Source organism: Staurois parvus, unplaced genomic scaffold, assembly GCF_062004578.1.
Source record: "Staurois parvus isolate SC_StPar_1 unplaced genomic scaffold, SC_StPar_1.0 ptg000415l, whole genome shotgun sequence".
Classification (NCBI taxonomy): domain Eukaryota; kingdom Metazoa; phylum Chordata; class Amphibia; order Anura; family Ranidae; genus Staurois; species Staurois parvus.
Genome location: NW_028318211.1, coordinates 5599186 through 5612241, shown reverse-complemented (window position 1 = coordinate 5612241; position 13056 = coordinate 5599186). Strand labels below are relative to the sequence as shown.

General features: G+C 40.3%; 1 non-coding gene across 1 annotated transcript; it reads right to left on the bottom strand.

The window, feature by feature from the left end:
• Positions 1–2279: 2279 nt before the first annotated feature.
• Positions 2280–2351, bottom strand: TRNAP-UGG (transfer RNA proline (anticodon UGG)). Its single transcript has one exon. It is a non-coding gene; the product is annotated as a tRNA-Pro (tRNA).
• Positions 2352–13056: the final 10705 nt, after the last annotated feature.

Genomic DNA, 13056 nt, shown 5'->3' with positions numbered 1-13056 from the left:
ATAAAGAGAGAGAGAGAGGTAAAGAGATCAAGAGAGAGAGAGATAGAAAGATAGAGGGAGAGAGGTATAAAGAGTAAGAAAGAAGGAGAGAGATAAAGAGGGATTGAAAGATAAAGAATAAAGAAAGAGAGAGATAGAAATAGAGAAAGATAAGAGGGAAGAAGAGAGATAAAGAGAGAAAGATAATGAGGGATGGAGCAAAAGAGAGATAGGAGAGAAAGAAAGATAAAGAGAGAGAGAAATATAAAGAAAGATAAAGAGAGAGATAAAGAGTAAGTGATAAAGAGGGAGGGAGAGAAAGAGATCAAGAGAGAGAAATAAAAAGATAGAGGGAGAGATATAGAAAGAGGGAGAGAGCTAAAGAGGGAGGGAGAGAAGGAGGTATATAAACAGAGAGAGAAAGATAGAGAAAGATAAAGGGTGAGTGATAAAGAGGGAGGGAGAGAAAGTGATATATATATATATATATATATATATATATATATATATATATATATAAATATAGAGGGAGAGAAATAGAAAGAGAGAGGGGGAGAGAGAGAGATGGAGAGAGATATAAAGAGAGAAAAAGAGGGAGAGAAAGATAAAGAGAGAGAGAAGGGGGGAGATATAGATAAAAAGGGAGAAAAGGAGATCAAGAGAAAGAGATAAAAAGATATAACGAGGGAGAGAGAGAAAGAAAGAGGTAGAGAAAGAGAGATAAAGAGGGAGGGAGAGAAAGAGATATATAGAGAGAAATAAAGAGAGGGAGAAAGAGAGAGAAAGAAAGAAAGAAAGAAAGAGAGAAAGAAAGAAAGAAAGAAAGAAAGAAAGAAAGAAAGAAAGAAAGAAAGAAAGAAAGAAAGAGGGAGAGAGAGATAAAGAGAGAGGGAGAGAGAGATAAAGACAAAGAGGGAGGGAGAGAGGTAAAGAGAGAACGACTAGGCTGATCAGATAGGATCCCCAGTGCAGCTGGTACTTGTAGTGCTCCAGGCTGTATAGATCTGCTCTTTATAACAGCTGTAGATGTAATAAGTGTGTAGTACAATTACAGATCTGTGACTCCATAGACAGAGTAGTCTTGTAGTCCTCCCTGGCTGTGATCTCCCCAGACTCCATGGAGCGGCACCGCCCCCCTGAAAAATGCCGCCCTAGGCAAACACCTTGTTTGCCTTGCGGTGCATATGCCCCTGCTGGTGATGTCAGTGTAAGTAAGTCAGCTCCCACAAAGTGTCGGTTAGTGTCAGATTGCCCGCCGTACTGTCACAGTCCCGCTATAAGTTGCTGATTGCCACCATTACTAGTATTAGAAAAAGAAAATTCAATTATAAATACCAACATTTGTAGATGCTATAACATTCATGTAAACCAATTGATGTACACTTATTTACTTATTTATTTACCAAAAATATGTCACAGAATACGTTTTGGCCTAAATTTATAAAGAAATTTGATTTTGTAAAATAGTTTTATTGCATGTGTTTTATCGAAGAAAGTAAAAAATATTTTTTGTTTTTCAAAGCGTTCGGTCTTTTTTCATTTATATAATAAGAAAAAAAAACCCCAGGGGTGGTCAAATACCACCAAAAGAAATCTGTATTTGTGTAAAAAAAATTATATCAATTTCATTTGGGTACAGTGTTGCATGACCGTGCAATTGTCAGTTAAAGCAGCGCAGTGCGGTATAGCATAGCAAAAATGTGCTTGTTCAGGAAGGGGGTAAAACCTCCTGCAGAGTAAGTGGTGAGATAGGTTGGTGTTGAATACCGATTTCCAGCGTTGGCCTAGAGCTGTACTTTGATGTCCTCTCTGTGGGGTGCCATGAAAGCAGCACACAGCTCTGTTCTCAGCAGATAGTTTCCTCCTGTGAGTTATGTACAGTCATTGTGGTCTGCTGTGACTGGAGACACATGAAGGGGCTTTGTTTACTGTGTGGGTTTCTGAAGAGAGAGAAGCGAAGCGTTGTGGCGGGAAATGAACACACTGCCACAGCAGAAGATAAACCTGGACAGCTCGTCTTGACTACAGGAAGAGGCCGCGCTACGACCGTCACACTTCTCAACCATGACTAATCAGTCTGCACACACTACCCGCTACTGAGCTGTTCTGAAGAAAACCAAACCACTGCTATTCTGAGCCATGCGACTGCAGGCTCTCCACACATGAGAACTATATTTTCAAAGAGATGGAGTGCTGAGGTATTACACCTATAAAGTGTATGTAAACAAAATACAGCTTCGGACAGTGCAGGTTTTAAATGTTAAAATAGAATAAATAGGGTACAAGAAAAAAAAAAAACAGGGCTCGTCCGGGATTTGAACCCGGGACCTCTCGCACCCAAAGCGAGAATCATACCCCTAGACCAACGAGCCTAGCTGATATATGGGATTATTTGCAATCATTTACAAATAGAGCTTCCAGCAGAAAACTGAGAAGACTGGAAATGTTAAACAATGCTTGAATCAAATCAGTGACATCACACATATAGCAAGCAAGTGTATGTAACGGAAAGATTGGCTTTTTTACTTTTATGATTATGAAGTACTGTGATGAAGGGACGGTTGCAGAGCTACTAAAGTATACAAATATATGCTATGTTAGTCGGCCATATACTTAACAAATTCACATATTTGTTCTTTTACAAAGGTTTTATTAACAGCCAATCAATGTGAGCAATTTCAATGGGTACATACAAAGTAGATCCATAGGAAATACAGATGTATATATGTGTATATATATATATATATATATATATATATATATATTCAACAATAGGAAGAATTAGGCTTCATGTACACAAGCCTACTCTGGCCGCCTACCACGAGAAAACGCAAATCGCTGCAAAAACTTAGCACTGCAGTTTCCGCGGTATTGGCCAGAGGTCAAAACGTTCCTACATGATTCTTCCTCGTTCAGGAGAGGGAGGTTGAGCTGTCATGCACACTGGATGTTTTTACAGCGGCTGTTTTTGGCTTTTGATGTTTTTTTCTACAGCTAGTAAACCCCCCAGCGTGTTATCCTATGTGTCCATGCACACCTAGACTGTAATCAATGTTTTTTGGCTGGAAAAAAACCCAGGACTAGTGGGCTTCTAGAGGAGTTTTTTAGCTGTAAAAACGCTGTAACTCTGAAAAACACAGCAAACTGGCATTTTTGGAATGTGGTAAAACACCGCAAACTGGCGTTTTTGGACTTTTTTTGACCAAAAAAAAACCTTTTTTTTTGGTCAAAAAACCTCTAGAAAACACTGTAAAAAAACAGGAAATTGCCGCTAATTGCAGCCAAATGCTGCTACAAGCTAATGCAAAAGGGGGTAAATCCTCAGGAGGGCAAGTGGTTAATGGAGTTGAGTTTAGGAGCTTTGGCAAAAAAATGCCAAAAGCTCCTAAACTCGAGTTTAGAGCTGCGCATGTACATGAAGCCTTTAAGTGATATTAACCAATTCAGCCTCAGAAGGTTAAACCCCCCCCCCCTTTCTGACCAGGCCATTTTTTGCTATTTTGGTGCTGCGCTATTTCAGCTGGTAATTGCGTGATTATGCAATGCTGTACCCAAACGGAATTTATGTCATTTTTATCAAAGAAATAGAGCTTTCCACTGGGTTCTTTATTTTTTTTATAAAATATAAAAATTTAAAAACCCCGATATTTTCTAATATGAAAATATCCAATGAACTCATAACTAATAAAATTTAGTCATAAATTTAGGCCAAAATGTATTCTGCTATATGTCTTTGGTAAAAAAAAATTCTGTGTATATTAATTGGTTTGTGTGAAAGTTATAGCGTCTACAAACTATGGTATAGATAATGGAATTTATGTAGCTTTTACTTTATGACACATTTCATGAGGTGCTAAAATGCCAGGGCATGTTAAATCCATGGAAGATTTTATTTTTTGCCACACATTTTTGGAAAATGACAATTTTTTTTTTTTTACACGAATTTGTCACTTAAATGATATATTGCTAGCACAAGCCATGTGAATATGTGGATTCACACCCCAAAATACATTCTGCTACTTTTCGAGAGTATGGGGATACCACATGTGAGAGACTTTTTTGGCAGCCTAGCCACATACAGGCTTCCAAAATCCAAGCTGTGACAGACCCAATCAGGATAGGGGCTTTTGGAGGGGATTAGGGGCTAGCCTTCTACCCGCTGATTATGGACCTTGGAGAGAGCAGATCATTGTATTATGATGGACAACAACCTGATGAACGCTGAGAGAAAGGCTTGGATTAATTCTCTGAGTAAAGACAATACAGATTCCCGGCCTGTCAGTTTAGGTGGACGCCACGTCTTGGTAGGTTTGCAGTTGTGCCATACTCTTTCCATTTTCAGATGATGGATTGAACAGGGCTCCATGAGATGTTCAAAGCTTGGGATATTTTTTTATAACCTAACCCTGCTTTAAACTACTCCAAAACTTTACCCCTGACCTGTCTGGGGTAATCCTTGGCCTTCATGATGCTGTTTGTTCACTAATGTTCTGCTTCACAGAACAGCTGTATTTATACTGAGGTTAAATTACACACTCTGTTTACTAATTAGGTGACTTCTGAAGGCAATTGGTTCCACTAGATTTTAGTTAGGGGTATCAGAGTAAAGGGGGCTGAATACAAATGCACACCACACTTTTCACATATTTATTTGTAAAAAATTTTAAAAACCATTTATCATTTTCCTTCCACTTCACAATTATTTGCCACTTTGTGTTGGTCTAACACATACAATCCCAATAAAATACATTTATGTTTTTGCTTGTAACCTGATAAAATGTGGAAAATGTCAAGGGATATGAATACTCTTTCAAGGCACTGTATAATACCTTGGCTCTGTGCCCCAGTGGCGAGGAAGCAGATCTCTGGCGGAATCTCCCAATTGCACCACCCTCAGGCTTTCAAAGGACATATTTCCTTATGTCAATTCCTCACTACCTATCACAGCTTTGGAGGCTCTGAAATGTCAGGATAGTAGGAGCACCCCCCCATATGACCCCTTTTTGGAAAGTAGACACACCAAGTAATTTGATAAGATGCATGGTGAGTAATTTGTAGATATAATTTTTGTCGTAGGTTTTTGAAAAAGGAAAAAAAGAAAAGAAAAAATACATTTTTGCTTTCTTTCTTCATTTTCCAAAAACTTGTGATTTGCAGAATACTTAACATGCCCCTTAGCAGCTCATTTGGGGAAGGGGGGGGGGGGGTGCTTCTATTATCCTGGCATTTCAGGGCCAACATTAGAAGCTTCTGCCACACATCACCCACTCTTCTAACCACTTGAAGACCAAGCCTTTTCTGACACTTTTTGTTTACATGGAAAAACTTTTTTTTTTGCTAAAAATTACTTTGAACCCCCAACCATTATATATTTCTTTAAAGTAAAAGGACTAGAGAATAAAATGGTGGGTGTATAAATTTTTTATATTACACAGTATTTGCGCAGCGATTTTTCAAACACAAATTTTTAAAGAAAAAATACACTTTTTTGAATTTTAATGCAAAAACACAATATATCGCCAAATTGTTTGATAAAATGATGTTATTCCGAGTAAATAGATACCAAACATGTAATGCTTTAAAATTGCACATGCCCATGCAACAGCGACAAACAACGTCAATTTTTAATATCCCTAGGCAATGCTTTACAGGTTACCACTTTAGACTTACACAAGAAGTCTTGTGCTAGAATTACTGCCCTCAATCTGATGTTTGTGGTGATACCTCACATGCGTGGTGCAATCTACCGACACGGGACCAACGCTTTCTTTTGCCTTTGCGCCGAGCATGGGGGTAGGGGCATTTTTAAAAATCACTTTTATTGTTATCACAAGGAATGTAAATATCCCCTTTGATAGCAATAGGCAGTGACAGGTACTCGTTTTTGAGAAATCAGGGGTCTATTAGACTCTAGATCTCTCCTCTGCCTTTAAAACATCTGATCACTCCAAGATAGGTGTGATCAGATGCTTTCCCAATTTTAAAATGGTGCTGTTTATATCCTGCAAAACTCAAATAATGAAATGCTTGTTGCTTAGACCACAGAGGTGATTGGAGCCATTCTGGTCTCTGATCAGCTCTGTGGTCAGCTGGCAGAACTTCCTGCTACATTCTTGGGTTCGGACGGGAGAGCCCAAGAAAGCCATGAAAGGCGGCAGAAGGGAGGGGGACGCTGCTTTTAAAAGCGATCCAGTGTTTAATTGGACACTATGATTGCTTTTATATGAATGTAAACCACCAGCTGGAAAAAACGATACCAGGATGATGCCTGTAGCTTTAGGCATCATCCTGGTATAACCGCTCAAAGTCCATCAATGTACCAATATGTTGCTGATCCTTGTTGGGCATATATGTAACAGCAGAGAACATGAGCATATGATGAATCAGGTCTGTGAACCAATATTACCGCAATTCATTATTTTTTGTAATGCCCATGTTGAGGGTTAGGCCCAAAAAATGTGAATTGTCTGGCAAGAGCTGAATTTGGGTGGGCGGTGATGTATTGTTGTGTGTATAAATTGCTTTGGCCTACCATCAATTGATACAAATCGTCCGTGAAAAACAGCAGAGGGGCTAAATGCTAGTTCTTGCGGTGAATGGGCTGATCCTACTAACACTGTGTTTTGGGGGACACTATACTTAGGGGGCACTAGTATACTGCTGTTCGTGATCAATATATAGATCTGTATAAATACTGACACTGTAATAAGGGCGATAAAAGGGTTCAATGTGCTAATCTAACGTGTGTAAAATGTGGTACTATTACTCACAGTACTGTGTTCTCTCTTCTCTCTCTGGACCAATGAGGGGGGGCAGTGGGGGACATGCACATGCACTCTGACACCCAGAAATAGAAACATTGCCAGCGGGTGTTCACCAAGTAGGGACTAAGGACTAATATATTTTTTAAGGATTATTTTCAATAGTCTGTGTTAAGGCTGATGACACATGGATGATTATTCTGCTTACCACGAGTTGCCAGCAGCAGGATCGTTAACAAGACTGTTTGTTGTCTCTATGGAATTGCTCCCTGTGTAGTCACATGCAGCGAGATTTCACTCTGTAGCTGGTTTGAAAGCTGCTGAATCTAAATCGTTAGTGATGGGAGCAGAGGCGAACTGACAACTCATGGGGCCCCCGGGCAATAGGGGATCATGGGGCCCCTGTGTCCTTGCCCAAACTCAAAAAAGCCTATGAAAAAGGTACCAGGGGCATCTCATGGGGCCCCCTACTGACCCCGGGCCCTCGGGCAGTGCCCGAGTTTCCAAATGGTCAGTCCGCCCTTGGATGGGAGGTACATATACAAAGGAAGATATTCCATAGGAACAAACAGGCAACTGTTTAGCAATCCTGCCGCAATGGACTTTGACGGATTGTCAGTGGCAGGAACATTATCGGCACAGTCACCCATGTGCCATCAGCCTAATGAAACGCATTCACCTCCCATATGTTTGTTGGATCAATTTACTTTCATAGGCATTTGCTGCACATTTGGATTTACCTTTCTTCGGTTTCTTTCAGATGGGTTACAGACTTTACCACAATTTGAAAAGAGATCCATATTTTTATTTATTAGTTAGTATTTGGTCAAAAAACCTCCGCACTATCACTATGTTACTTTATTGTCAGAATCTGAAACTTTGTTTCCACTTAGTATCCTTATCTATACCATTCTTCCTTCTTGTAGAATATTTGCCACATACTCCCCCTGATGGCCAATACTTGTTATAATTCTCAGTGTACATACATACTGTATGTACACACACAAAAAAAGGATGTACAATATAAGGCCCCTTTCCAATCATATCCACCTGTCAGTTTTCCAACTGCACCTGAACAAGGCCATTTTAATAGCATCATGGTCCCTTGGGCAATGTAATACACTGGGGCCCCTATATGCCTACCCCAATACTGGAATTCACACAGCTATGTTGCTATACTGGTAATGGCAGTGATCAGCGACTTATAGTGGGACTGTGATAATGTGGTGGGCAATCTGGTGCTAACAGACCTTCGCATGGAGGTACACTAACTGACATTAATAGTGACACTAATACAGTGATCAGATATAATACTATACACTGACACTGTACTAATGACACTGGCTGGAAAGGGGTTAACTGTGTGCCTATCAAGTGGAATGTGTGTACTATGTGCTGCTTTTACTTACATACCTGATGTTTTTTTGCTCCCCGTTTTTCAGGGAGGAGAGACAGTCAGATTGCTGTTCTGTGTACAAAGCCCTGTGTGTTTTTAAACACAGGACTTTGTGCTGTGATTGGACACAGCTGGCCAGCAGGTTTCTTCCAAAATCATTGCGTGAAACCTGTTGATTAACTCATGCTTTCTCTCACAGCACGGGTTGACAGTGGGCATGTGTGTGCGCCCCAAAAGCCTGGATGGCAGGAGGTGACGTATGGATATGTTTAAGCATAGCCTGCGCAGAGGACTATATAAATAAACTGGCTGCTGCTAGCAATACCACAAATGTGTATTAGTAAGCAATTGTAAGAATGAAAACATAAACATAAATAATTGCTGTGCTGCCTCTAATGAGTGAATATGCCACCCTACATACATGGTGGTGACCCACAAACATACGTGTATCTCTATACCATAGGACTTAAAGATGTGCCCCTCCTTCCCAGTGACTTAACACATCCCTATATTGGGGAAAAAATATATATGCCCTGCGTACTTGAACCAACAGATGTGCTAAATGAGTAAAATAAATGCAATAATATAACAATGAAAACATCAAACTATGAATACAGTGCACTTGTATACAAAGTCCCAATCAATGTGCAAACATTTAAAGTTTTCATTGTTGTATTATTCTATTATTATATACTGTACGTCTAACCACATATCCATCACATTGGGACATCACTCACAGCAGGAGTCCAAAGTATACAGGTGAAACTCGAAAAATTAGAATATTGGGCAAAAGTTCATTTATTTCAGTAATGCAACTTAAAAGGTGAAACTAATATATGAGATAGACTCATTCCATGCAAAGCAAGATAGTTCAAGCCATGATTTGTCATAATTGTGATGGTTATGGCTTACAGCTCATGAAAACCCCAAATCCACAATCTCAGAAAATTAGAATATTACATGCAATCAATAAAACAAGGATTGTACATAGAACAATATCGGACCTCTGAAAAGTATAAGCGTGCATATGTACTCAGTACTTGGTTTGGGCCCCTTTTGCAGAAATTACTGCCTCAATGTGGCGTGGCATGGAAGCTATCAGCCTGTGGCACTGCTGAGGTGTTATGGAAGACCAGGATGCTTCAATAGCGGCCTTCAGCTCTTCTGCATTGTTCGGTCTCATGTTTCTCATCTCTCTCTTGGCAATGCCCCATAGATTCTCTATGGTCAGGTGAGTTTGCTGGCCAATCAAGCACAGTAATCCCACGGTCATTGAACCAGGTTTTGGTGCTTTTGGCAGTGTGGGCAGGTGCCAAGTCCTACTGGAAAATGAAGTCAGCATCCCCATAAAGCTCGTCTGCGGAAGGAAGCATGAAGTGCTCCAAAATCTCCTCGTAGACGGGTGCGTTGACCCTGAACTTAATGAAGCACAGTGGACCAACACCAGCAGATGACATGGCTCCCCAAATCAACACGGACTGTGGAAACTTCACACTGGACTTCAAGCATCTTGCAGTGTGTGCCTCTCCATTCTTCCTCCATACTCTGGGTCCTTGGTTTCCAAATGGAATGCAAAAGTTGCTCTCATCAGAAAAGAGGACTTTGGATCACTGAGCAACAGAGCGGTCTGTTTTTCTTTAGCCCAGGTAAGACGCTTCTGACGTAGTTTGTTCAGGAGAAATACGACATTTGGAGCCCATGTCCAGGATCCATCTGTGTGTGTTGGCTCTTAATGCACTGACTCCAGCCTCAGTCCACTCCTTGTGAAAGTCCCCAACACTTTTGAATGGCCTTTTCCTGACAATCCTCTCCAGGCTGCGGTCATCCCTACTGCTTGTGCAACTTTTTCTTCCACACTTTTCCCTTCCACATAACTTTCTATTAATGTGCTTTGATACAGCACTTTGGGAACATCCAACTTCTTTTGCAATTACCTTTTGAGGCTTTCCCTCCTAATGGAGGGTGTCAATGATGGTTTTCTGCACAACTGTCAGGTCAGCAGTCTTTCCCATGATTGTGATTCCTACTGAACCAGACTGAGAGACCATTTAAAGGCTCAGGAACCCTTTACAGGTGTTATGGCTTAATTAGCTGATTAGAGTGGGACACTTTGAGCCTAGAATATTGCACCTTTTCATAATATTCTAATTTTCTGAGATTGTGGATTTGGGGTTTTCATGAGCTGTAAGCCATAATCATCACAATTATGACAAATCACGGCTTGAACTATCTTGCTTTGCATGTAATGAGTCTCATATATTAGTTTCACCTTTTAAGCTGCATTACTGAAATAAATGAATTTTTGCACAATATTCTAATTTTTTGAGTTTCACCTGTATATGTGAAGGCATCCCTCACCAGAAAAAGCTTTTTAGACTCTTGTGCCCTAAAACAAAGAGTCCACCTTGTCTGGTGAGTGTGGATCAATTAGGGGCGTGGGTCACCAAGCACAAAGACATTTTATGAATGGAAAATAACAAAGATCACTTTGAAGAATTTTTTAAAAGATACTGAGCACTTTCTTTTGGAGGACACAGGATATAGTTCACATCATTTATGTTTGGATATTGAAGGACTATCACACTGTTATGCACTATGTTATGATTAATCTAATACTCACAATAGTTTGCTCACAAACTGTAAAAGGCATTGGCATTGCATGATGACAATTGATTTCCATGTTTCACCACATCAGACATGTTTAGTAAGAGGGTATTAAGAAGCAAATTGCCCATGTGGGAAGCCCAAGATGGAAACTGATCTTATCTGAGTCACACATTGCATACAGCTTCTGGTATGGCAACTTTGCAATATTCTGTCATCATGGGACAAGTCAGTCCTATCTCTTGACAGACCAACCTGTCTCAGGACAATGGACTGTTGCATTGCAAATTTCTGGAGTGAAAAACTGGACAAGGGAACTGCCTTGAAGGAGGCTACCAGCAAGCCCAGGACACTTATGCAAAATCTGAGTCAAATAGCTTCTAAACTGGAGATTTCACCTGAGACTGGAAAGTTTGCCGTTTCTACTGTGGAAAGACACTTTGGCCAGAAAAGGTGTCCAAGACTAAACCCAGATACTCCAAGCAATGTGCTGGTTTCAGCAATGATTTTTGAAGTATATAATAAAAAATTAAGGGAGGTGCCCCCCAACTGTCTGGACTTACTACCTAGCTGCCCTATTGTTCCTGCATTCTGAATTTTGTAAGTGTGTTTTACCATTTGAAATTATTGCACAAATAAATACCTACTACACTATCAAAGCTTCTGGCATGTGGTTCTCTTATTATGGAGGGAGCCCGGGCTTTTTGAAGGTGCTCGATTCCTCTTGGTTTTCTGTGGGTTGCTGACTGATTTGCTGGATTAATCCCTCCATTGGCTGATGTACATCTCTGGGATCCCCGTCCTGCTGTCCTGGGAACATGACATCTAGTGGCGAGAGATAAGATAACATCATCCTCTTCAGTGGCTTCCTTTCAGAGTACCAGGAGTAGGTCTTAATTACTCCATGCTCCATGTGCTGAGACATCTGGTTAGTGCAAGCTATTCTCAGTTTTTTCACCACAAGAGTCACAAACGTCCCTCTGGTTTCTCAACCTCAGATGCACCACAGAAGTCACAAGTTTAATATTATAATATTTTAATATTCTAATGCTTTATTTTAATCATGAATCTTGCTTAATTTATGTTTAATTTATGCGATCAGGTCAATTTCTAACATATGAGCACTGCATATTTTTATTATATACTATCCAAAGTTTTTTGAGGTTTACTTTCTATGCTAGCAGCTTATTTAATTTATTCATCTATTTATATATTCATTTGTTCATCCGATTAATCATCAGACACCTAGCGCTGTTGCACTTTACTCTATTTTGAATGATTTTTGAAGAGTCAGGATCCACCTGAACTGCTGTAACGTTTGTACAGTCAAAAGAATATTGTCCAATAGAGTCCTTGCTGACTGTGCCCTCACCAGGAGGTTGTCCAAGTATACCACAATGGTGATACCATGAAAGAACAGCAGGGTCAACACCCTTGCTGAAGACCTGAGGCTGAAAAGCAGGGCCACAGACTGGCAGTGTAGGGGTCCCAAGGCAAGACATTGGGATCTCTGATGCACTGGAAAGATGAGGACTTGTAAGCAAGCATTTTTGATATCCACAAAAGCCAGAAGTCTCCCTACCAGAGAGAGCTAATGAAATCAGAATTCCACTTGCAATTTCTAAACCTGAATGAAGATATTTAGAGCGAGGATTATGGCATTACACCATATTCCTCAGTTCCACAGAGTTAACCAACCTTTAAACTTTGCAGTGTGGGGGGCCCACATAAAAGATTTTTTGTGTAATTCCTGGAGTTGGGCTTTAACATTCAGAGAGATAGAAGAGTTCATAATCTTTTCTCTAGGCTTCTTCCTCAAAAGAAAATGGCCGATTTTGCCACCAGTAGCATTCTTGATATTATAAAACGACAAGCCCAAAGAGATGTCCCTCAAAGGCCATGCAGATGGAAAGCTTTCAGTAAACAGTCACAGCTGAAATGTAGAACCACAGCCGTCTGTTCCATACAAACAAATAAGCAAAGGATGGAGGTCAGCAGTTAGAGTGCTGAGGGCCTCATTCACATGGTGTACCCATCCATACACCCATGCAAAGAGCAGTCATTGCCTGCACAAGAGCTCCATGCATCCACATGCAGGCAGTCCCACTCAGGCCTATTGGGACTGCATGGACAAAGCCACTGGTCCTAACTTTTTCCAAAAAAGATTTTTCATTAGAAGAAAGCAGGCAGAACAATACATATACAGATGTGAATCCAAAATCGGACATATTACTGTATGTCGCCTCCCGTGTCGCAGACGGGTCAAAGCATAACAGGCAATATAAAACATAACGTTGTAAAACATTGTCCACATAA